At 44.5% G+C, this 27,445-nt stretch overlaps 1 long non-coding RNA gene across 1 annotated transcript in view; it reads left to right on the top strand.

The window, feature by feature from the left end:
* Positions 1-27,445, top strand: part of LOC140125686 (uncharacterized) — a 47,633-nt gene that overhangs the window by 10,794 nt on the left and 9,394 nt on the right. Inside the window, exon 2 of the long non-coding RNA XR_011854691.1 lies at positions 21,835-21,898. This is a non-coding gene — a long non-coding RNA (uncharacterized lncRNA). The remainder of the gene's footprint in view (positions 1-21,834; positions 21,899-27,445) is intronic.

The following is a 27,445-nucleotide window of genomic DNA, read 5'->3' as shown; positions in this document are numbered from 1 at the left end:
TCAGCATGAAGTCGGAAGCTTTGCGCTCGTCACAAGAGACGGGGGAAGAAGATTCCCTTGTTGATAGCCAAAGCACCCTTAGGTCTGTTTCTCAGCGCATATCGGAGGAGGTGGAGGAGGATGAGGAGGAAGAGGAGGAGAATGTTGGCGAGACACAAGAGGGGACCATTGTTGAGTCCTTCACTGTTCAGCGTGTATGGGCAGAAGAAGAGGAGTTGGAGGAGTTGGAGGAGGAGGAAATGGACAGTCAGGCCAGTGAGGGGAGTGAATTCTTACGCGTTGGTACTCTGGCGCATATGGCAGATTTCATGCTAGGCTGCCTATCCCGTGACCCTCGCGTTCAAAGAATTTATTCCAGCACCGATTACTGGGTATTCACTCTCCTGGACCCACGGTACAAGCAAAATCTTTCCACTCTCATCCCTGGAGAGGAAAGGAGTGTGAGAATGCATGAATACCAGCAGGCCCTGGTGCACAAGCTGAAACACTATTTCCCTTCTGACAGCGCTAGCGGCAGAGTGCGTAGTTCTGCGGGACAAGTAGCGAGGGAGAGTAGGCGAGCAGGCAGCTTGTCCAGCACTGGCAAGGGTACGCTTTACAAGGCTTTTGCCAGCTTTATGTCACCCCAACAAGACACTGTCACCTGTCCCCAGTCTCGGCAGAGTAGGGCTGATCTTTACAGAAAGATGGTGAGGGAGTACGTAGCTGACCATACCATCGTCCTAAATGATCACACAGCTCCCTACAATTACTGGGTTTCAAAGCTGGACATGTGGCACGAACTGGCGCTGTACGCCTTGGAGGTTCTTGCCTGCCCTGCCGCTAGCGTGTTGTCCGAGCGGGTTTTCAGTGCAGCTGGTGGCATCATCACCGATAAGCGTACACGCCTGTCGAATGACAGCGCTGACAGGCTGACGCTTATTAAGATGAATAAAGCCTGGATTTCTCATAATTTCCAATCTCCACCAGGTGAAGGAAGCTCAACCTGAATAATTTATCCACTCCTCCTCCTCCTCATTTTCCTCCTTCTCCTCCTCTTTGTACACTAAAGCAGAGGAAACTGGCTATTTTTTGACAGGGCCCACTGGCTCTAGCTATAGTACTTTATGCATTTAATTTTTCTGGAGGGCCACCTACCCGGTCCTCTGTTTTAAACAATTTTTGGGAGTGCCACATACAGGCACTCAATCTATTCAATTTTTCTGGAGGGCCACCTACCTGCTCCTCTGGTTTGAAAACTTTTTTGGACTGCCACATACAGGCACTCAATCTATTTCATTTTTCTGGAGGGCCACCTACCTGCTCCTCTGGTTTGAAAGCTTTTTTGGACTGCCACATACAGGCACTCAATCTATTTCATTTTTCTGGAGGGCCACCTACCTGCTCCTCTGGTTTGAAAACTTTTTTGGACTGCCACATACAGGCACTCAATCTATTTCATTTTTCTGGAGGGCCACCTACCTGCTCCTCTGGTTTGAAAACTTTTTTGGACTGCCACATACAGGCACTATCCAAATTAAATTGTCTCCATAGCAGCCTCCACACGTTGTCTCCATTGCTACCTCCAAAAGTCGTCCATATAGCTGCCTCCATACATCGTCCCCTTATCAAACGAGGTGTGTCAGGCAGAAATTTGGGTTGTTTTCATGGATTCCACATCAAAGTTGTTAACTTTGTCGCCACCCTGCTGTGTTATCCACAAAATATACTGGCAAACTTTTACCATTTACGGATATTATTTCAGCGCTTCTTGCGCATCTGTTTACATTCCCCTCACCCGCCATATCCCAAACTTATAAGAACGCTACTACACTTAACTTGGTGCAGGCCGGGACCGAGTCTGACCCTGGGGCTGGTCATATACTGCCGACGCAGAGGATTGCGGGGCCTACCTCGGTCCAGGTCTCAAAGGCCTACTATACCTCCTCCTCCTCCCACCCCTCCTCCACCTCCTCCTCCTCCGAATTACCATCCGTGGCCATGGCGCCATCAGTCGGTAGCTCTAGGCACAACAGCAGTGCCGTCGCTAAGCGACAGCAGGCGGTGCTCAAACTGCTGAGCCTAGGCGATAAAAGGCACACCGCCCAAGAGCTATTACAGGCCATTCCACATCAAACTTGTTAACTTTGTCGCCACCCTGCTGTGTAATCCACAAAATATACTGGCAAACTTTTATCATTTACCGATATTATTTCAGCGCTTCTTGCGCATCTGTTTACATTCCCCTCACCCGCCATATCCCAAACTTATAAGAACGCTACTACACTTGATCTTATACAAAAGGTTCTTAGAAGTGCTGTTTGGGGAGTAGCCTAGAGACAGGGGCTTGGATTGGCGAAAGCTCGCCTGGAAGCGGAGCGCCAGCTCCATGCCAAGATCCAACTAACATAGTTTTAACTGCAGCACCTTTAATCTACTACTAGTTCACTGCCTCCATAAATGGTCCCCTTATCAAACGAGCTGTGTCAGGCAGAATTTTGGGTTGTTTTCATGGCTTCCACAACAAACTTGTTAACTTTGTCGCCACCCTGCTGTGTAATCCACAAAATATACTGGCAAACTTTTATCATTTACCAATATTATTTCAGCACTTCTTGCGCATCTGTTTACATTCCCCTCACCCGCCATATCCTAAACTTATAAGAACGCTACTACACTTGATCTTATACAAAAGGTTCTTAGAAGTGCTGTTTGGGGAGTAGCCTAGAGACAGGGGCTTGGATTGGCGAAAGCTCGCCTGCCAGCGGAGCGCCAGCTCCATGCCAAGATCCAACTAACATAGTTTTAACTGCAGCACCTTTAATCTACTACTAGTTCACTGCCTCCATACATGGTCCCCTTATCAAACGAGCTGTGTCAGGCAGAATTTTGGGTTGTTTTCATGGCTTCCATGTCAACTTTGTCGCCACCCTGCTGTGTAATCCACAAAATATACTGGCAAACTTTTATCATGTACCGACATTATTTGAGCGCTTCTTGCTCACCTCCTTTGGTTCCTCTCTGACACCCATTGGTTTGAAGCCTGAGTCCATTTAGGGTATGTCGCCATGCCACTCTCTAGCCTGCCGCTGCTGCCGCTGCCTCTGCATGCCGTCCCCTATAGTGTCAGGGTCAATTATTGGATGTTTTAGATGCTATCTAGCTTCATTCTGTCACTCTGTCATGGCCATGCTGTTGCCCATAATTTTGGCATAATGGTGCGATTAAGCAGCCTCAGAGGCATCCATGCATGCTGCCCCTGCTGTTTCCTGTCCATTTCCGTGGTGTTTCCATCCTTTTCTGAGGTTCCCAGGTGTTTGGCCAAGCTTCCCTGTGCAGAGCCTTGGTCCCCTTGAAAAATGCTCGAGTCTCCCATTGACTTCAATGGGGCTCGTTATTCGAGACGAGCACTCGAGCATCGGGAAAAGTTCGTCTCGAATAACGAGTACCCGAGCATTTTAGTGCTCGCTCATCTCTAAATACCATAAATAGTATTTGAATCAATGTTATGTTATACTACCTTTTTAGAACTTTTGACATCACTATTTCTACACTGCTGGTATTAGAACAATTCACATCATTGTTACCTCACACTACCAGTCTTATTTGCATCAGTGTTACCTTACAGTACTATTCTCCTAGAAGACACAGGGGCAGATTTATCAAGCAGTCTGAAAGTCAGAATATTTCCAGTTGCCCATGGCAACCAATCACAGCTCAGCTTTCATTTCACCAGTGCTCATGAATATTTTAAAGGGGAGCTGTGATTGGTTGCCATGGGCAACTGGAAATATTCTGACTTTCAGACTGCTTGATAAATCTGCCCTACTGTGTCTACCCTGCAACAAAGCCATAGGGACCAAGTTAGGAACAACTACTGAAGATACAGATATAAAGGCAGTGTACAACGTACCCACTGCAGATAGTGCAGGACACTACCTGACATGCAAACATGATCGCACTAAAGGCACGGACACACTGGGGCACATTTACTTACCTGTCCCTTGCGCGATCCCTGGTGTGCGTTGTCCGTCGACCATGTGCTCCAGTGCGATTTACTAAGATTGTGCGTCCGATTTCCTGCTTGTGTCGCTTCCCCACTCAGGTCCTCTGGAGTTCACCATCTTCTCCCCGGTGCATGTAAATGCATGGCTTGCGACACAAATTCAAAAGTTTAATCCCACGCTCAGTCCGAATCCATCGGATCGCCCCACGGCCCTCCCCCCGATTTGAGTTGCATTAAAGCCGGCACATTTGTCATGAGAGTAGGAGCATTGCTACTTTCCATGACAACTGTGCATGCAGATCAGACAGCAGGCACTTGCCTTAGGGTAACAGAAACTGTCAGTGTGCTCTTTGCACAATGACACGCACTATTGTGAATGGATGCCCAGTTGGCAGTGCATGTTACAAAAGGGACGCATGTGCCATTAATCCATAAAGCAAAGGTGCTTGTCTCAATAGGACATTTGCAGCCCCTGTGACACACATAGCATTTTCGTATGTCTTGATAGGGGGGGCTGTGTGCTTCCTGTGGCAATACAACCAGCAACAAAGGGTGTTAAAAACATAAAAATATAAATAAAAACACTACATTGCACACTTTGAGCATCACAACATCCCCCAGTTATCAAATTATGTTTATGTCCCCTGATCCACTTAATTTTTATCACAAGAAAATAATACAAGGAGTCACCCTGTGCTCATTGGGGCAGATTTATCAAGTGTCTGAAAGTCAGAATATTTCCAGTTGCCCATGGCAACCAATCACAGCTCAGCTTTCTTTTTACCAGTGCTCATGAATATTTTAAAGGGGAGCTGTGATTGGTTGCCATGGGAAACTGGAAATATTCTGACTTTCAGACACTTGATAAATCTGCCCCATTATCTCTAACTATTTTAAGAAACTTTTAAAAGTAGATATTAATAATAATTTAATAAAAGTTATATTTTATTCTTGCCCACTTTCCCTAATTCTACCTTACAGTACTTATCTTAGTAGCATTTTCATCATCTTTTAGTAGAAGTAGTAGCAGTAGTAGTAGTAGTAGTATTACTTCACATCACCAGTCTTTGTACTAGTTGCATTAGTGTTACCTTAAAGTAATAGTAGTATTTGCATCAGTGTTACCTTACAGTACCAGCATTTGTACTATTTGCATCATACACTACTATAGTGTCATAGTACTAATTTCATGTATATCCTCATACAGTGATACATTGTAATGACCTTGTTATTACTTATTTCTTCTATATACTCCTATAGTACTGCAGGTGCATTAAAGTGAGGAAAGGGACAGAGACATGGTTGTGGTGCTGCTGGTAGTGGCGGTGATGGAGCTGGTGCTTCACGGAAAGGATATGTTACGTCTCAGCCTTCTATAACTTTCTCAGGTGCAAGCAGATGCCAGTATGTGCAGTGTATACGGAAAGGTCCAAATATGTCACGCAAAGTTAAGGCATTGGTTAATTACATAGCAGATAGTGCTATAACTTCCATGGGTTTATCTTAGCTATGTTCAACCTGTTGAAAGTGCAGAGCCCTCCACCAGACCCCCTAATCAAAAAAGCAAAGCTTCTCTCAGACAAAAGTCATGGAGCCATCATTCATGCTGTATGATGACAGGGGTAGATGATGATAGAGGTGAATACCCAACATGGATGGAAGTCGGCCAAAGTTCAAACAAAGAGGTGGTGGTCCGAAAGCCCTGGTCAGACAGCAGAAAATGCAAGAGGGTGGCCATGTGCGGCCGTCAGCCCATAGCCTTGCTTTGCCTGCACCTAGGGACTCTGCACACAAAAGCCAGCTCACAAGGTGTCCGGGGCATGCCATACAAAGTGCAGAAGACAGAACACTTGTCATTTTAATGCTTTGCCAATAGCCTGAAAAGCATCTCGTGTATGACAAGGCACCAGCAAAGTAAACATAAGCTGCAGGCCCCTCCCCCGTATTTGGTATCGCTGCGCAACAATCTGTACAATAAATTATAATCATAATTGGACCCGCATGGTGAACGCTGTAAAAAAAACTGAAAAACTTGCCATAAATGTTAATTTATTTATCAAATCCCTTTACAAAAATGTAAATGGGAGCAACAAACGATGATAATTACTGCAGTGTAGTATAGCACCAATCATCAATGGAAGGGACCATATCTGGTGGCATCATGCCATTTCCCAGATAGCTCCGATTGACCGATCTGTGCACCCACTGCTGTATGTGGATAACTTTTATCCCAGCATTCCAAAAATTACAGAAAAGTTCAGCAAAGTTTTTTAGCTGTGGTTAGCACAGCTTCAAAGTCCGACAATATATGTAGAAAAGACAAATAACCACATTCGATTAGAATTAGAAAATTCTTCTTTTATCTGTTTATAACATCACAATACAAGCCATAAACTAGAAAAATTCATCGTTATGAGAAATACCTCTTTACAAAATATGTCCATTTCTTTATCATGGGTTGTAAATCAAACAATTCCCGGTAGAGAATTTTGCTGATCCGTGGCTGTGGAGACGGGTCACAAACTGTAGGTATGAAAGGTAACGCTATCACAATGTGTAGTGTTTAGCAGAGATGGCGCTGCCATGGTTCGTGACTAGAGATGAGCGAACACTAAAATGCTCGGGTACTCGTTATTCGAGACGAACTTTTCCCGATGCTCGAGTGCTCGTCTCGAATAACGAGCCCCATTGAAGTCAATGGGAGACTCGAGCATTTTTCAAGGGGACCAAGGCTCTGCACAGGGAAGCTTGGCCAAACACCTGGGAACCTCAGAAAAGGATGGAAACACCACGGAAATGGACAGGAAACAGCAGGGGCAGCATGCATGGATGCCTCTGAGGCTGCCTAATCGCACCATTATGCCAAAATTATGGGCAACAGCATGGCCATGACAGAGTGACAGAATGAAGCTAGATAGCATCTAAAACATCCAATAATTGACCCTGACACTATAGGGGACGGCATGCAGAGGCAGCGGCAGCAGGCTAGAGAGTGGCATGGCGACATACCCTAATTGGACTCAGGCTTCAAACCAATGGGTGTCAGAGAGGAACCAAAGGAGGTGAGCAAGAAGCGCTCAAATAATATCGGTACATGATAAAAGTTTGCCAGTATATTTTGTGGATTACACAGCAGGGTGGCGACAAAGTTAACATGGAAGCCATGAAAACAACCCAAAATTCTGCCTGACACAGCTCGTTTGATAAGGGGACCATGTATGCTTACAGTTCATGCCAGTCGCTGCACTGGCTGCCAGTCTCCTTTCGAATACAGTTTAAAATAATAATAACCCTCATCCATAAAGCTCTGTATAATGCTGCACCCCCCTACCTCTCCTCTCTTATCTCAGTCTATCGCCCAACCCGTGCTCTTAGATCCGCCAGTGATCTTAGATTAACCTCTACCCTAGTGCGGACCTCCCACTCGCGTCTCCAAGACTTCTCTAGAGCTGCACCAATTCTATGGAATGCTCTGCCCCGGACTATCAGACTAATACCTAACCTCCAAAGTTTCAAACGTGCTCTTAAAACCCATTTCTTTAGGCAAGCCTATAACACTCATTAACTGCATGAAGTTTTAACTCTTCTACTAACCCGTCCTGTGTCGTCCTCCCATCTGTTATCCAGCAACCAACAGGCACCAGACTTCTCTGCAGTCCCATTCACCCTGGACCTGGTATATAAGATGACGGCTGAGTGGTTCAAGCGACAGCAATTCCATTTATTATATTTTTTTCTATTCCCTAAGAAGAATGGCTTGACCATTAAATATTCTTTTACCTCGTGTTACCCCATCATCTTCATAAACCGTAAGCTCTGGCGAGCAGGGACCTCACTCCTGTTGTTCCATACAAATGTTGTGCTCTGTTACATTACATTTGTATTTGTTTCCTATGATTTGTAAAGCGCTACAGAATATGATGACGCTATATAAATAAAGATTATTATTATTATTATTATGGAGGCAGTGAACTAGTAGTAGATTAAAGGTGCTGCAACTATGTTAGTTGGATCTTGGGATGGAGCTGGCGCTCTGCAGCCAGGCGAGCTTTCGCCAATCCAAGCCCCTGTCTCTAGGCTACTCCCCAAACAGCACTTCTAAGAACCTTTTGTATAAGATCAAGTGTAGTAGCGTTCTTATAAGTTTAGGATATGGCGGGTGAGGGGAATGTAAACAGATGCGCAAGAAGCGCTGAAATAATATCCCTAAATGGTAAAAGTTTGCAAGTATATTTTGTGGATTACACAGCAGGGTGGCGACAAAGTTAACAACTTTGATGTGGAATGCCCTGTAATAGCTCTTGGGCGGTGTGCCTTTTATCGCCTAGGCTCAGCAGTTTCAGCACCGCCTGCTGTCGCTTAGCGACGGCACTGCTGCTGTGCCTAGAGCTACCGACTGATGGCGCCATGCCCACGGATGGTAATTCGGAGGAGGAGGAGGTGGAGGAGGGGTGGGAGGAGGTATAGTAGGCCTTTGAGACCTGGACCGAGGTAGGCCCCGCAATTCTCTGCGTCGGCAGTATATGACCAGCCCCAGGGTCAGACTCGGTCCCAGCCTGCACCAAGTTAAGTGTAGTAGCGTTCTTATAAGTTTGGGATATGGCGGGTGAGGGGAATGTAAACAGAAGCGCAAGAAGCGCATGATGCGCATGGAGCTGGCGCTCCGCTGCCAGGCGAGCTTTCGCCAATCCAAGCCCCTGTCTCTAGGCTACTCCCCAAACAGCACTTCTAAGAACCTTTTGTATAAGATCAAGTGTAGTAGCGTTCTTATAAGTTTAGGATATGCCGGGTGAGGGGAATGTAAACAGATGCGCAAGAAGCGCTGAAATAATATCCCTAAATGGTAAAAGTTTGCCAGTATATTTTGTGGATAACACAGCAGGGTGGCGACAAAGTTAACAACTTTGATGTGGAATCCATGAAAACAACCCAAATTTCTGCCTGACACACCTCGTTTGATAAAGGGACGATGTATGGAGGCAGCTATATGGACGACTTTTGGAGGTAGCAATGGAGACAACGTGTGGAGGCTGCTATGGAGACAATTTAATTTGGATAGTGCCTGTATGTGGCAGTCCCAAACATTTTTCAAACCAGAGGAGCAGGTAGGTGGCCCTCCAGTAAAATGGAATAGATTGAGTGCCTGTATGTGGCAGTCCCAAAAATGTTTCAAACCAGAGGAGCAGGTAGGTGGCCCTGCAGTAAAATGGAATAGATTGAGTGCCTGTATGTGGCAGTCCCAAAAATTTTTCAAACCAGAGGAGCAGGTAGGTGGCCCTCCAGTAAAATGGAATAGATTGAGTGCCTGTATGTGGCAGTCCCAAACATTTTTCAAACCAGAGGAGAAGGTAGGTGGCCCTCCAGTAAAATGGAATAGATTGAGTGCCTGTATGTGGCAGTCCCAAAAATGTTTCAAACCAGAGGAGCAGGTAGGTGGCCCTGCAGTAAAATGGAATAGATTGAGTGCCTGTATGTGGCAGTCCCAAACATTTTTCAAACCAGAGGAGCAGGTAGGTGGCCCTCCAGTAAAATGGAATAGATTGAGTGCCTGTATGTGGCAGTCCCAAACATTTTTCAAACCAGAGGAGCAGGTAGGTGGCCCTCCAGAAAAATGGAATAGATTGAGTGCCTGTATGTGGCACTCACAAAAATTGTTTCAAACAGAGGACCGGGTAGGTGGCCCTCCAGAAAAATTAAATGCATGAAGTACTATAGCAAGAGCCAGTGGGCCCTGTCAAAAAATAGCCATTTTCCTCTGCTTTACTGTACAAAGAGGAGGAGAAGGAGGAAAATGAGGAGGAGGAGGAGTGGATCAATTATTCAGGTTGAGCTTCCTTCACCTGGTGGAGATTGGAAATTCTGAGAAATCCAGCCTTTATTCATTTTAATAAGCGTCAGCCTGTCAGCGCTGTCAGTCGACAGGCGTGTACGCTTATCGGTGATGATGCCACCAGCTGCACTGAAAACAGACAAGACGCTAGCGGCAGGGCAGGCAAGAACCTCCAAGGCGTACAGCGCCAGTTCGTGCCACATGTCCAGCTTTGAAACCCAGTAGTTGTAGGGAGCTGTGTGATCATTTAGGACGATGGTATGGTCAGCTACGTACTCCCTCACCATCTTTCTGTAAAGATCAGCCCTACTCTGCCGAGACTGGGGACAGGTGACAGTGTCTTGCTGGGGTGACATAAAGCTGGCAAAAGCCTTGTAAAGCGTACCCTTGCCAGTGCTGGACAAGCTGCCTGCTCGCCTACTCTCCCTCGCTACTTGTCCCGCAGAACTACGCACTCTGCCGCTAGCGCTGTCAGAAGGGAAATACTGTTTCAGCTTGTGCACCAGGGCCTGCTGGTATTCATGCATTCTCACACTCCTTTCCTCTGCAGGGATGAGAGTGGGAAGATTTTGCTTGTACCGTGGGTCCAGGAGAGTGAACACCCAGTAATCGGTGCTGGAATAAATTCTTTGAACGCGAGGGTCACGGGATAGGCAGCCTAGCATGAAATCTGCCATATGCGCCAGAGTACCAACGCGTAAGAATTCACTCCCCTCACTGGCCTGACTGTCCATTTCCTCCTCCTCCAACTCCTCCAACTCCTCTTCTTCTGCCCATACACGCTGAACAGTGAAGGACTCAACAATGGTCCCCTCTTGTGTCTCGCCAACATTCTCCTCCTCTTCCTCCTCATCCTCCTCCACCTCCACCTCCTCCGATATGCGCTGAGAAACAGACCTGAGGGTGCTTTGGCTATCAACAAGGGAATATTCTTCCCCTGTCTCTTGTGACGAGCGCAAAGCTTCCGACTTCATGCTGACCAGAGAGTTTTTCAACAGGCCAAGCAGCGGGATGGTGAGGCTGATGATGGCGGCATCGCCACTGACCATCTGTGTTGACTCCTCAAAGTTACTCAGCACCTGACAGATATCAGACATCCACGTCCACTCCTCATTGTAGACTTGAGGAAGCTGACTGACCTGACTACCAGTTCTGGTGGAAGTTGACATCTGGCAGTCTACAATCGCTCTGCGCTGCTGGTAAACTCTGGATAACATGGTCAGTGTTGAATTCCACCTCGTGGGCACGTCGCACAACAGTCGGTGAGCGGGCAGTTGGAGGCGGCGCTGCGCTGCCCTGAGAGTGGCAGCATCTGGGCTGGACTTCCTGAAATGCGCACAGATGCGGCGCACCTTCGTGAGCAAATCAGACAGATTGGGGTATGTCTTGAGGAAACGCTGAACTATCAGATTTAACACATGGGCCAGGCATGGCACATGTGTCAGTCTGCCGAGTTGCAGAGCCGCCACCAGGTTACGGCCGTTGTCACACACAACCATTCCCGGCTTGAGGTTCAGCGGTGCCAGCCACAGATCAGTCTGCGCCGTGATGCCCTGTAATAGCTCTTGGGCGGTGTGCCTTTTGTCGCCTAGGCTCAGCAGTTTGAGCACCGCCTGCTGTCGCTTAGCGACGGCACTGCTGCTGTGCCTAGAGCTACCGACTGATGGCGCCGTGCCCACGGATGGTAGTTCGGAGGAGGAGGTGGAGGAGGGGTGGGAGGAGGAGGAGGCATAGTAGGCCTGAAACACCTGGACCGAGGTAGGCCCCGCAATCCTCGGCGTCGGCAGTATATGAGCAGCCCCAGGGTCAGACTCGGTCCCAGCCTCCACCAAGTTAACCCAATGTGCCGTCAGCGATATATAGATGCCCTGCCCGGCAGCACTCGTCCACGTGTCCGTGGTCAGGTGGACCTTGTCAGAAACGGCGTTGGTCAGGGCACGGATGATGTTGTCTGACACGTGCTGGTGCAGGGCTGGGACGGCACATCGGGAAAAGTAGTGGCGGCTGGGGACCGAATACCGAGGGGTGGCCGCCGCCATGAGGTTGCGAAAGGCCTCGGTCTCTACTAGCCTATAGGGCAGCATCTCCAGGCTAAGCAATCTGGAGATGTGCACATTAAGGGCTTGGGCGTGCGGGTGGGTTGCACTATATTTGCGTTTCCGCTCCAGCGTCTGGGGTATGGAGAGCTGAACGCTGGTGGATGCTGTGGAGGATCGTGGAGGCGACGATGGGGTTTTTGTGGCAGGGTCCTGGGCAGGGGGCTGACTAGCAGCTGACACAGGGGAAGGAGCAGTGGTGTGCACGGCCGGAGGTGAACGGGCTTGTTGCCACTGAGTGGGGTGTTTAGCATTCATATGCCTGCGCATACTGGTGGTAGTTAAGCTAGTAGTGGTGGAACCCCTGCTGAGCCTGGTTTGGCAAATGTTGCACACCACAGTCCGTCGGTCATCCGGTGTTTCCTTAAAGAACCTCCAGACTTCTGAAGATCTAGCCCTCGCCGCAAGAGCCCTCGCCACGGGAGCTTCACTAGTTGACACATTTGGCGCTGATGCACCAGCTCTGGCCCTGCCTCTCCGTCTGGCCCCACCACTGCCTCTTCCAACCTGTTCTGGTCGAGGACTCTCCTCCGTCTCAGAAGCACTGTGTTCACCCGGCCTCTCAACCCAGCTTGGGTCTGTCACCTCATCATCCTCCGAGCCCTCAGTCTGCTCCCCCCTCGGACTTCCTGCCCTGACAACAACTTCCCCACTGTCTGACAACCGTGTCTCCTCATCGTCGGACACCTCTTTACACACTTCCACTACGTCAAGAAGGTCATCATCACCCACAGACTGTGACTGGTGGAAAACCTGGGCATCGGAAAATTGCTCAGCAGCAACCGGACAAGTGGTTTGTGACTGTGGGAAGGGTCCAGAAAACAGTTCCTCAGAGTATGCCGGTTCAAATGCCAAATTTTCCTGGGAGGGGGCAGACTGGGGGGGAGGAGGCTGAGGTGCAGGAGCTGGAGGAGTGGCGATTTCGGTGACATGGGTGGACTGCGTGGAAGACTGACTGGTGGTGGACAAATTGCTCGAAGCATTGTCAGCAATCCACGACATCACCTGTTCGCACTGTTCTGGCCTCAACAGTGCTCTACCACGAGTCCCAGTAACTTCAGACATGAACCTAGGGAGTGTAGCTCTGCGGCGTTCCCCTGCTCCCTCATCAGCAGGTGGTGTCTCACCCCGCCCAGGACCACGGCCTCTGACCCCTGCAGTAGTTGGACGCCCACGTCCCCGCCCTCGTCCTCTACCCCTAGCCCTCGGGTTAAACATTTTTAAAATGAGAGTTATAACTTTTTTTTTTTTTTAACTTTTTTTGGTTTTTTTTTGTGTTTTTGGTTTTTTTTTGTGTTTTTTGTTTTTTTTTGTGTTTTTTGTTTTTTTTTGTGTTTTTAAAACCAAACAATGCTATCCTATTGCTTTGGCTATTTTCTAGCCAAGTATCAAAGCACACTACTATGCCAGATGAGATGACACTGAGTTAGTGCCTAATTGAAATCCAACCCCTACTAAATTTTCCCACTTCGGTCTTTGCTATGGATATGTGCGTCACTAAGCGCAGAACACAGCAGTCGCAAGTCTCACTACAAATTGCTCAGAATTGGCTAGTACATGCACTGCAGAAAGTACAGCCACCAGCAGATCAACCAGAAATCAAATATATAGAACGCTACTGTAGGCGTAAGTAAGCTCTTTGTATTCTCCTATGGCTATTTTCTAGCCAAGTATCAAAGCACACTACTATGCCAGATGAGATGACACTGAGTTAGTGCCTAATTGAAATCCAACCCCTACTAAATTTTCCCACTTCGGTCTTTGCTATGGATATGTGCGTCACTAAGCGCAGAACACAGCGGTCGCAAGTCTCACTACAAATTGCTCAGAATTGGCTAGTACATGCACTGCAGAAAGTACAGCCACCAGCAGATCAACCAGAAATCAAATATATAGAACGCTACTGTAGGCGTAAGTAAGCTCTTTGTATTCTCCTATGGCTATTTTCTAGCCAAGTATCAAAGCACACTACTATGCCAGATGAGATGACACTGAGTTAGTGCCTAATTGAAATCCAACCCCTACTAAATTTTCCCACTTCGGTCTTTGCTATGGATATGTGCGTCACTAAGCGCAGAACACAGCGGTCGCAAGTCTCACTACAAATTGCTCAGAATTGGCTAGTACATGCACTGCAGAAAGTACAGCCACCAGCAGATCAACCAGAAATCAAATATATAGAACGCTACTGTAGGCGTAAGTAAGCTCTTTGTATTCTCCTATGGCTATTTTCTAGCCAAGTATCAAAGCACACTACTATGCCAGATGAGATGACACTGAGTTAGTGCCTAATTGAAATCCAACCCCTACTAAATTTTCCCACTTCGGTCTTTGCTATGGATATGTGCGTCACTAAGCGCAGAACACAGCGGTCGCAAGTCTCACTACAAATTGCTCAGAATTGGCTAGTACATGCACTGCAGAAAGTACAGCCACCAGCAGATCAACCAGAAATCAAATATATAGAACGCTACTGTAGGCGTAAGTAAGCTCTTTGTATTCTCCTATGGTTATTTTCTAGCCAAGTATCAAAGCACACTACTATGCCAGATGAGATGACACTGAGTTAGTGCCTAATTGAAATCCAACCCCTACTAAATTTTCCCACTTCGGTCTTTGCTATGGATATGTGCGTCACTAAGCGCAGAACACAGCGGTCGCAAGTCTCACTACAAATTGCTCAGAATTGGCTAGTACATGCACTGCAGAAAGTACAGCCACCAGCAGATCAACCAGAAATCAAATATATAGAACGCTACTGTAGGCGTAAGTAAGCTCTTTGTATTCTCCTATGGCTATTTTCTAGCCAAGTATCAAAGCACACTACTATGCCAGATGAGATGACACTGAGTTAGTGCCTAATTGAAATCCAACCCCTACTAAATTTTCCCACTTCGGTCTTTGCTATGGATATGTGCGTCACTAAGCGCAGAACACAGCGGTCGCAAGTCTCACTACAAATTGCTCAGAATTGGCTAGTACATGCACTGCAGAAAGTACAGCCACCAGCAGATCAACCAGAAATCAAATATATAGAACGCTACTGTAGGCGTAAGTAAGCTCTTTGTATTCTCCTATGGCTATTTTCTAGCCAAGTATCAAAGCACACTACTATGCCAGATGAGATGACACTGAGTTAGTGCCTAATTGAAATCCAACCCCTACTAAATTTTCCCACTTCGGTCTTTGCTATGGATATGTGTGCCACTAAGAGCTAAACACAACGGTAGCAAGTCCCCCTGCTAATTCCTCACAAAATGGTACTAGATGCAAATTAAAATAAAAAAAGTAGAACGTTATTGTAGCCCTAAGAAGGGCTGTTGGGTTCTTTGAGAATCACTCCTGCCTAACAGTAAGCTAATAGAACACCCTAACGCTTTCCCTGACCAGCAGCAGCTCTCTCCCTAGCGGCATCCAGACACAGAATGATCCGAGCAGCGCGGGCAGCGGCCAGTCTATCCCAGGGTCACCTGATCTGGCCAGCCAACCACTGCTATCGACGTGTAAGGGTACCACGTCATGCTGGGTGGAGTGCAGAGTCTCCTGGCTTGTGATTGGCTCTGTTTCTGGCCGCCAAAAAGCAAAACGGCGGGAGCTGCCATTTTCTCGAGCGGGCGAAGTATTCGTCCGAGCAACGAGCAGTTTCGAGTACCCTAATGCTCGACCGAGCATCAAGCTCGGACGAGCATGTTCGCTCATCTCTATTCGTGACGTTTCGGAGGTCACGCCTCCTTCTTCAGACATGGCTTTATGGCTTGTGAAATGTCTCCACAGCCAGGATCAGTGCAAATCTCTACTGGGAATTGTTTGATTTACAACCCAAGATAAAGAAATGGACATTTCATTTTTTGTAAAGAGGTATTTCTCATAACGATGAATTTTTCTACTTTATGGCTTGTATTGTGATTTTATAAACAGATAAAAGAAGACTTTTTTGCTACACTAATCAAATGTGGTTATATGTCTTTTCTACATGCACTGTCCGCAAAAACCAGAGAGGTCTCCCTGGATCCCTTGTTAGGCAGCCACTTAGAAAGGGGGGACATCATAGGCACTCAGCAATCAGAACATGGTGTTGGTCAAGTATAAGGACAAAATTCATGGGTACTCCAGCACCCTCACCCCTGTACATGGTACTGCCACCACTGCCCCCAAGCCAGACTGCTTCCTGGCTTACAATAAATACATGGGTGGGTTAGATCAAGTGTTGGCCAACTCTTACGTCCAGTTCCAATGTGCAGGTCATGCCGTATCATTTCTCCATTTTCAAGAAGTGGTGATAAAGGCACTAATATTTGGACAAGAAGGACTGGGCCCCAGTACCTCTGGATTAGATGTCCCCCGTGTTTTGCCAGGGCAACATTTTCCCGGTGAATTGCTCAAGTCTGCTTCTAAAGGAAGGACTCAAAAAACAGTCTCTTTCAAAAGGGGGGTTGGGAAGGGCACTATATACTACTACGAGACCTGCGAGAACTCCAAAGTGACAAAATTTTAATTGGTCCCCTGGTATATTCCACCTCCTCATACGCAACACGCTCACAATTACGTCCAACCTTTGTTGTGAATAAATCTGTAAAAAAGGAATTATTGTAACAACTGTTAGGTCAAAATGCTCCCGATACCCCTTGATTATTTCCTTTACGGATCTAGTTTGCAAACTAGGGTCACTTGGTTTTATTTTTTTTTCGGTTTTCTATTTCCCCTCCAAGCCTCTGGATTTGTTAGCATATCCTTTGTAATTCTCCAAGTTCTGTCTGGAATACACTTGGTGCTTTATCATTGTATTTTCTGGATAGCGTTTAGGATTACATGTTGGGTCTTTCTCATTTCAGGAAACATGGCTACCTAATGAGAGACCTACCTTTCACAGTGGCACAAACTGGGCATCACGTAATGGGCAGGAAACTTTCCACAAATAATTGCAATTTTCATCTTGGGCATCCATGCACAACCACCTGTATGTTCCAAATGCTCATCATACACCACATGTATTACAATACACCACATATTACATGATGCTAAATTCTCCGAGGGGTGTGCCTTCAAAGGCCAACATCCCTCTTTCCCTCTACTGTGCGCCCATACAACATTTAATATGCACATGTGGGGCACTTTTACACTCGGGAGAAATAGTTTTACACATTTTTGGGGATACTTTTTTATCTTTTATTCCTTATGGTTTACAAAAATAAGGGGTAAAAGTGACCTTTATGGGCAAATTTTCACCATTTTACTATTTAGGGCCTAATTGGATCATACACCTGTAGGGGCAATTACACATATTACACCTTGCTGAATTCTCTAAGGCAGTGTTCCCCAACCTTTTTGTATATGGGGACCAGCTGCACCTAAATTCTTTTTCCTGGGACCAGGGCCAGGTAACCCTCTTACCATGATCATTTGAAAAAAAAAAGTGTGCCCTACAAATACTCAATATCTAACCCCATCCCATATAGTGCCCCTTTTTCTGTAACCCTCTTTTAATGTCTTAATACGAAGATTGCTACAGAAAAGGTGACATTATAACGCCCCTTTTATATAGGAGCCCCTATATTTTCCCTATTGTCTTTGGGTTGTTCACTGAAATGCCCACAGCAGAGACCCCCAATGCAATGTCCCCAGCAGTGCTCCTCCAATGAAATGTCCCTAGCAGACTCCCCCATCCAATGAAATGTCCCCAGCAGTGCCTCCCACCCAATTAAATGTCCCAGGCAGAGCCTCCCACACAATGAAATGTCCCCAGCAGAGCCACTCACCCAATGAAATTACCCCAGCAGTGCTCCCTCCAATGAAATGTCCCAAGCAGTGCTCCCCACCCAATAAAATTTCCTCAGGTGAGCTCCCTCGACACAGTGCTCCCCATTAATGAAATTCCACCAACAGTGCTCCCCAGCCCATAAAATGATGTCCCCAGCAGTGATCCCCAATAATGAAATGCCCCCAGCAGTGCTCCCTCCATTAGTGAAATGCCGCCTGCAGTTCTTACCCCCTATGAAATTCCCCTATCAATGAAATTCCCTGAGCTGTGCTCCCCACCCCTCATAAAATGTCCCCAACAGTGCTCTCCACCCCTAATAAAATGATTGAAATAGTACTCTCCCCCCATATAATGCCCCCAGCAATGCTTTCTCTCCCCCATATAATGCCCCTAGCAGTGCTTCCCCCTCCCCAATAAAATGTCCATAGCGGTGGCCCCATAAAATGTCTCAAGCAGTGCTCCCACCCCCATATAATGCCCCCAGCAGTGCTCCCCCCCTAATGAAAATCCTCTAGCAGTGCCCCCCCATATAATGCCGCCAGCAGCGCTCTTCCCCCCATACAATGCCCCCAGCAGGGCCCCCCAATGAAATGTCCATAGCGGTGGCCCAAGGAAAATAATAAAGACAACATTTGCCGCCTTCTCCCCTCAATTTCCAACAGAAGTATGTCTCTGCTGTCTGCTGGGGCGTGCCTGTTCCACGGTCTGGTCGTGGGCCGTGGCCCAGCGGTTGTAACCGCTGCTCTAAGGGATATACAGTAATTTCCTGAATTTTGTACCTCTAGGGCTCTCCAAATGCATCATGATACATGTACAAGATTTCTGTAAAATGTATCTTCTATAAGGCAAACATCCCTCTTTCCCTCTACTATTTGCCCATACATCATTTTATGTGGGGTACTTCCATACTTGGGAGAAATAATTTTACACATTTTGGGGGGTTATTAAATGTTTCATTACAGTACATATTTTATTAATTCTCCAAGCTGTGTACTTTCCTTAATGGTGCCAAATTTTGGTGCCTTAATGGTGCCAGTTTTGTACCACTAGGGCTCTCCAAATGCATCCTGGCACATGTAAAGGATTTCTTGTCAAATGTGGCTTCTAAAAGGCAAACAGCCCTTTTTTTCTTCTGAGCCCTACTGTGTACCCATACAACATTTTATATGCACGTGTGGAGCAATTCAATGTCCGAGAGACATAGTTTTTGGGAATTGTGGGGTGCAGTTTCTAAAATGTTGTTATTTGTGGGGGGTTTCTATCATATAAGCCTTATAAAGTCACTTCCTAACATCCTCAAAAAAAGGAAAGGATGTTTGAAAAATGTTGCCAAGTTATAGCAGACATATTGAAATTGCTAGTTATCAACTTATTTTGTGTGATATTGAATATGAAAAACATAATTTTTTTTAAAAATGTTCGCCACATTTAATTTTTTTCTTAAATAAATACTAAAAATATTGCTTAAATTTCTCAACCAACATGAAGTACAACATGTCACGAAAAAAGCAATCTCAAAATCACCTGGATATGTTAAAACATCCCAAAGTTATGACCACTTATAGTGACACATGTCAGATTAAATGGTCAGTACAGAAATCTCTACTAAGATCTTTTTATAGCTAGGCCTGTGACCAGGACAAGGGGGCATCCTCTGCGCCTAGAGGAGAGGTCGTTCTACCATCGCCATAGACAAAGGTTCTTTACTGTAAGAGCAGTGAGACTATGGAACTCTCTGCCGCAGGAGGACTCTTCGTACATGTTCAAGACAGGCCTGGATGCCTTTCTTAAGAGCAGTAATATCACATTGTATGGGAATAAAACGTTTTGTAAGTAGTTACTCCAGTAGTTTGATCCAGGGAGTTGTTCTGACTGCCATATTATCGGTCAGGAAAGAATGTTTTCCTGCTTTGGGCCAATTGGCATCAGCCTTGCAGGGTTTTTGCCTTCTTCTGGATCAACACAGTATAATTTAATAGGTTGGATTTGATGGACTGATGTCTATTTCTAACCTTATTTAGTATTATACAGGCAACCCTTGGGTTGTGTACAAGGTTCTGTAGGGTTGTTCTTAAATTGAATTTGTATGTAATTCAGAATTGTATATTTTATAATCGTAACCCCGGCCAAAATTTGTTTGGTCTCCGTGACAATTGGATTTTAAAAATGTTGGGTTGTTATAAAAACCAGGATTAACAATAAAGCTTTGATAACTTCTACAGCTGATTATTGTTGCCTAGGTAAAAAGTACCGCAAATTACCAACATCCAGAGGTCCATTTGTAACTAGGGGTCGTCTGTAAGTCAGTTGCTCTTAAGTTGGGAACCGTCGGTACTATAATTTTCTCTTCCTTTGCAGTTTGTTTGTTCAATCTATTGAATGTTTGCAGGCTTTCTTTTTACAATGGCAGATTCAGCTCACCCCAAAGATTTTATTGAGATTGAGATCAGGCCATTTAAAAACAGACTTTTGGATGTGTGCTTTGGGTCATTGTCTTGCTGGAGGACCCATGATCTTCAACTCAACCCAAGTTGTCTTACATTGGGTAGGACATTTTGCTCTAGAATCTCCTCATAGATTTATGATTCCTCTCATACAGTCAAGCAGCAGCAAAGGGATCCCCCAGCATTATGGATCCTCCACCACCTTAAACTGTTGGTAGGGTGTTCTTTTCCTTATAAGATTCATTGTGCGACCTGTAAACAAACTCTTGCTTTGCCAATAAGCTCTATTTTTGATTCATCCGTTCACAGAACCTTTTTCTAGAAGGATTGTGGTTTGTCAAGGTATGCTTTGACAAACATCAGACATTCCTTTTACTATATTTTCTTCAGCATTGGTGACTTCCTTGGCCTTTGCCCATAAATATCTGGTTGGTTTTGTGTGCAGCCTATGGTGCCTATTAAAATTCATGACTGAAATCATGAAAACAGTTTTGGCAACCTTCAATTTTCCTCTTTCCCTGATGTCCGGGGAGGTTCTTGATGGTTCCATTCTTGGCAAACCTATTATTAACACTTCGCACTGTTGGGATAGTAAGGTCTTTGGAAATGGTCTTATAACCTTTGGAAGTCTTTTGTTTGCTAATAATAGCAGTTCTGATGTCCTCAGACAGCTCCTTTGTCTTAACCATTAAGACAAAGAAATGGGGCCTACCAACAATAAATCGCAGGTGATTCTCATTTGTAAATTACCACAGAAGAGTTAAAATGAGTTCCCATACCAATCTAATGCAGAGGAGGCCAATACCAGTATCAGAACAAGCTTTAGGTTTTTCCCTTTTTCCCTCCCATTGTTTTTTCTTTTAAATTATTGTTTAGCATTTGCACATTTGTATTGATTTCTGGTCCACGTTCTTCATGAATCTGGCTTCCTCTGCACTTCTCCGACAGAGTACAGCACTTTTTTTGGTGCACCTTTAAAATAGGGTGTGTGACACACTTCTGTCAGACTTTGCATGATAAATCTGGCTCACGGTCCAACTGAGCACCAAAACGTCCCCTTCAGTGCAGAAATTTGTGTCACATGAAGAACAGTCCAGTGTGCACGGCAAAATGGTTGCGTGCGACACAAATACATGTGCAAGCAACGTGCACCTAAAAGTCCGACAGAAAACTTACGCACGGCCCTTAGTAAATGTGCCCCTATGTGTGCCAAGAATGATAAGCAGGGCTGTAACTGCCTTTGTGAGTCTTTATTGATTGAAGTTTTTATTGATTGATGTTTCTGTAATATATAGAGGTGGATAAGAGATTGTGGTATGAGATCTATTTGTATGTTTGAGGCTTTTGTAGTGTTTTATATTTGAGTAAAATAATAAAGAATGCTACTAATAAATTTATTTCTAAAATTCAAGTATCACACAATGTGGAAAATTTAAAAATCTTCCTTCTTTTATGTACTTTTATGACAATCCAGCATAGATCACCTGACAAAGCTTTCATTGCACAACATAAGAGCTGTTGTTGTATGAAACATCTAAATCTAAAAACAATAGGGCCTTTTGTTATTCAGCTAGATTGCAGGTTTGTATATAGATACAACATGAATCTCTATATTCAGGCACATAGAGAATGTATTTAACCACATCCACTACTAAGGTTAAAGGGACAAATAATTTGATTAAATGTAACCTGTGCTTTAATTTTATTTTTACTCATTTTAGATAAGGACACCCTTATAAGGGCAAAACCACTGAAACCTGACGAGTGATCCTGCAAGGGAAGAAGGTAAACTTGTTTTACTTTACCCCTGCTGGGGGGGGGATGGAGCGGACAGGTAAAGATTATAGGGGAATTTAATGTGGCTTACCAACCCAATTCTGACAATCGGGAAAAGAAGAGGCAGCATAAGATTAATCAACAGAACATCAAAACTGCTCAATAGAAGTGAATGAACCAAAAACCAAATATCTGGCATAGAAGTGCAGCCCAGAAAGGTTTTGTAGGTGGATGGTGGGATATGTAAGAGAGCTGAGCAAAGGCAAGAAAGATCTTAAGGGGGAATCAAACTAACACCCCCCCCCCCTCCCAAGAACACAAACAGTACCCTCTTCTGTAATACATAAATTCCCTTCACTTGTTTTAGCAGTAGAAGATAAAAGGGGCATTATATTCCATCTTACTCTTTGGGGTAAGGACCAACTTCAGCATGAATTTTTAAGTTTAAAATATCCAGGGGTTCCAATCTACTTCATTTTATGTTGTGGTGCTCTAACTAAAATGTGACATAGTGCATAGGGCATAAATATAATGCAGAAAGATTTTAAAAGTTCTCATTCACTACTTCCATTTCTTGATTTTACATCCTTTTAAATCAGTGAACAACACAAGGGAGAGGGAACACAATGGGAGCACATTACAGGGAGGATTTGTTTCACGCTACACAGAGCTCTTCTTCTTGCCTACACCACTCAGCGTTCTCACCTGATTTAAAATGAGTTCACTGCGTGGTGTTACTGCGCAACCATAATAAGTATGCTATTGGTTAAAAACAACAGTGGGGCGGAGCCAAATTGCATGCTCTGTCCCTTTTCTTGCAAGTAGAACAGCATCTGACCTGAGAGGAGACTACGGACAATAGACTTCACTTATTGGGGGGACTAGAGTGATTATCTCTACCTTGTGATGGAACAGAGAGGAAACAGTTAGAACTCCAGAATCAGGGGGGACCTTATTGATAGAAGAGTCCCAGTGTCTCAATGGGCATATGAGACCGTTGATAAGTCATTAGTGATGGGGCCAAACAATAAGTCTCTACAAACTTATAAGGTAAGTATGAGATAACTAGACCTTAACTATCAGAGAACAAATAGTCAAGCGATACAATTGGATCAGCGATCCTTCCTAATAACACCATCTAGACAAAAATGTGAACCAATATAAAGGGTACAACAGATGTGGCCATATCATAGGAGGACTGCAGACGCTTAAGTCAAAATGAAAAGAAAGTCCCAGGCTTAAGCCCCTTATACGTTCTTTCATAATGGGAGGCGGCATATCAGTTATTAGAGAATGCATTTCTGCCTATTATAAAAAATATTTCCATTTCATTTTTATCATTTAACCAAAACAGTGCCTCTGATTTCATTATCCACCATGATTCTCTTTTCAATAGCTTTTTATGTCTATTCTCTCCCTTAAAAAATATGGGGAATTGTACTAGTCCAGCATATGTCAATACACTTAAGTTCCCCCCATGGGCTTCATGACATGATTTATGAGATGTGGGGCTCCATTCCCAGTTTTTATGTTGTCGATAACACGTAATCTTCATCAGAAGATGATATAAACCACATGTGTCGATCTACATGTAATGAATTGTTTAACTTTAATTCTCATGCCTCCTATAATTCAGAACCTTTAATCATATTCGAACATTGGTTACAACAACAGCACCTATGATTGCCTTTTGGAATGGCTCTTTTCAACCAGTTGCCTCTCTGTGTATAGAAGACAATCTACTTCATACTAGGTGATCTTTTAGAGTTTGAATCCATCAGAAAGTGATGAATGGCATATTCTCTTCTATTTCTTTTACATGTGGGTCTGATGTAAGCATGTGCCAATTTTTACGAATGGCCGATCTTATCAGAGCCATTGCATAGTAATCAAATGAAAAAAACCTAATATGTTACCTTCCTTCTTGTTCCAGAGATAAAAATATAAAGTTAGAAAAATAAAGGCAGAACTGTCTGTCATAACTGACGTGTGGCCTTCCATTGTGAAAGAATGTGTAAGGGGTTGTACCCGTTGTATTGGTTTACTTGTTTGCCTAATTGATGTTGTTAGGAAGGATCGCCGATTCTATTGGTATTGCTTGACTCAACTTGTTCTCTGATAGATAATGGGGCAGATTTATCAAGTGTCTGAAAGTCAGAATATTTCTAGTTGCCCATGGCAACCAATCACAGCTCAGCTTTCATTTTACCAGTGCTCATGAATATTTTTAAGGGGAGCTGTGATTGGTTGCCATGGGCAACTAGAAATATTCTGACTTTCAGACAGCTTGATAAATCTGCCCCAATGTCTAGTTTAATAGTTAAAGCTCCAATACTTACCTTAAAGCTTCCTTCACTAAAGACTCACCAACGATCTGATGGGGGACACAATGGGGGAAATTTATCATTACAATTAGTCTTTGACTTGCTTGTCTATGTTCAATTCCATTTTTTTAATCTAAATTCATCAAGTGAGTCTATGTATGTTGTTGTATTTGTTTTAGTTTGTCTCATGATATTTGTGTTTGCCACAAAATGTTCTTTTTTTTTGGCGCACACGTCCCTCTAAGGAGTAATTGGTGTTGATAAATTTGATGGTTTTTGTGGTTTTCATCCTATTTATACGCCAGGGGGTGACTAGAATCATTTTGCAACAAAACATGCACCTAAAAAAAAAAATTTGCCAAACACAAATCATGAAGCTAGTTTAGTATTGTGAAAATTAGTGTAAGCAAATAATGAATTTGGTACAAGCACAGTGTATTTTAAAGCGACTTTGCACTGTCCTATATTCATTTGGTGCAATGGAAAGTTACAAAACAGCATTTGTACCACAACTGCACCAAAGCAATGCCAAACATAGACAAAAAAAAAAACAATGATAAATTCCCCCAAGTGATTCCTGTTTAGCCCATTCAATAAGGTCCTGCTCCCTATCTGCTCCACCAAGAGATAGAGATAGTCACTTTAGTCCTAGCCCAATAAGTGAAGTCTACAGTATGTAGTATCCTCTAAGGTCCGAAGTTGTTCTTCTTGCAAGAAAAAAGACATAGAGGTTAATTTACTTACCCGGCCACTGGAGTTCACCAAAAGTGCATCGCGTGATGATAATGCACTGTGCTGCGATTCACAAAGATTGTGCGCCTGCTATCCTGCTCAGGTCCAGGTCCGACATCTTTTTTGTGGTGCATATAAGTGCATGGGCTTGCGACACAATTTGAATGGAAGCCAGCGCAGATATGCCAAAAATTGATCGCATGCGCCAAAATCCCAGCACAAACACTTGATAAATACCTGTCCAAGCCTCGCAATCCCCGAAAAAGGCGAACCCTCCGACGAAAGTGTGCTCTGCATGCTCTGCAGAGCATGCAATTAGGTTCCATTTTCACACTTGTTTCTAAGCAATAGCATACTTTTTAATGTGTTTTGTGTATTGTATACTACGTTTGCACAGTAACACCACACCACACTGAGATCTCTGAGTGGTGTAAGCTAGTAGAAGCGCTCTGTGTAGCACTAAGAGAGTCATTCCTGTTATGTGCCTGTTATTGTACCTCATTCCAGTAACCAAAGGATAGGTAATAGTGTGATTTGCACATAAAGAATGCACATAGAGGGGTCAAAGTTCTCACTGTATTTTTCAGAAAAATTGGAAATGTTGAAAAGGTTTTTAAAAAATATATAAATAAAAGAATTATTATTATTATTATTATTATTTTTATTATATGGGAGAGAAATGTAAAATGTCATTGCATTCAACTTGCTTTGTCAGCTTTCCATAGGGTGGTTATGGGTTTTATAGTGATTCCTTTGCAATGTTAAATCTATACATAAATGATATAATGGGGCACATTTACTTACCCGGTCAGCGGAGTTCACTGAATGCACTGTGCCACAATTCACTAAGATTGTGCGCCCGATATCCTGCATGTGTCGCTTCCCCGCTCAGGTCTGCCGGAGTTTACCTTCTTCTCCCTGGTGCATGTAAGTGCATGGGCTTGCAACACAATTTGAAAGTTAAATCCTGCGCTCAGTCCGAATCAGTCAGATCGTCTGACGGCACGTCCCCAATTGCTGTCACATGAAAGCCACTGCAGCTGCGCCAAAATTGGATCCAGTGCGACACAATCCCAGCACAGACCCCTGTTAAATACCTGTCCAAGCCATGCAAATCCCGATAACGTCGGAAAGTCCGACAAAAGTGCGCGTGTAACCCTTAGTAAATAACCCCCTTTATGTATAGATAAACAACAAAAGAAAATACAGGAGACCAGAAAGTAAAGAGAATAAACTGGAAAAAGAAGGTGAGTGCCCCAGTGACATTGATAGCATAGAGAAGGAAGAATGATCATTCTATTTTTATATACATGCAAATTGTTTTTGGTTCTCCATATTCATGGCCATACCTCTTGTGCACCTCACATTTATTGCTAAAGCAGGATTGTTGTTCCCTCTCATTTTTGTTCCACTAGTTTGTGTTTAGTAGAAATAGCCTCTGAGACACAGAATATTCACTAGAAAGGAACCTCTGTTTCAGGACAATGACGCTTTCTATTGGGGATGTTTATGTGACAAGCACATTAACCAGTGAAAACATTGGATTATGTGGAGATCAAATCACACCAACAATCACTGTATTGTAAGAGAACCCATATTCCATCATAAGTGGGGATGTAACAATAAATTCATATTTGTACTTACCTTAATTTTTCTTTTAGATACATCTTTAAATTAGTCCAGTTCTAATATCATATAGTGCAGTGTGTCTGATCAATGCAGGGGTGGATCTATGAAAACGAGCAATGCCTGCCCTGCAGCCCCTTGTCCTCTACTCAGGGACTCAACATACCTGGACCCTATTGTACTGCTAAGTTGAATATACAATTAGTATACAATAGTATATACAATAGTATTTGTGCAAGTATTAAAATATCACCTCTATTTAATATGCATTAAAAAGTGTATATAGCATATACAGAATATCAGTCTGTACCTGATGTTCTTTCTGGAGAGAAGTGGCTTCTTTGCTGCCCTCCTTGACACGAGGCCTTGCTCCAAGAGTCTCCGCCTCACAGTGCGTGCAGATGCACTCACACCTGCCTGCTGCCATTCCTGAGCAAGCTCTGCACTGCTGGTAGCCCCATCCCCAAGCTGAAACACTTTTAAGAGACGGTCCTGGCGTTTCTTGGTCCTTCTTGGATGCCCAAAGCCTTTTTGGCAACAATGGAACCTCTCTCCTTGAATTCATTGTTGATGCGATACATTGTTGACTGAGGTGCAATCTCTCTAGCTGCGAAACTCTTCCCTGTTAGATCAGTTTTGTGCAGGTGACTGCATGTGTTTCTTTAGAGATAACCATGGATAACAGAAGAGAAACAATGATGCCAAGCACCAGCCTCCTTTTAACCCGTTCACGACCCATGACGTAATAGCACTTCACGGGTCGGCCGCGGGTGCATGGAGAGGGCTCACGCGCTGAGCCCTCTCCATAGCCGGTAAGTCTTTGCTGCATATTGCAGCAAAGGCTTACCAGTAACACCCGCGATCGGTGCCAGCG

The sequence above is a fragment of the Engystomops pustulosus genome, chromosome 4, assembly GCF_040894005.1.
Source record: "Engystomops pustulosus chromosome 4, aEngPut4.maternal, whole genome shotgun sequence".
Classification (NCBI taxonomy): Eukaryota; Metazoa; Chordata; class Amphibia; order Anura; family Leptodactylidae; genus Engystomops; species Engystomops pustulosus.
The sequence above is the reverse complement of the archived record's forward strand: the minus strand, read 5'-3'. Positions and strand labels throughout refer to the sequence as shown.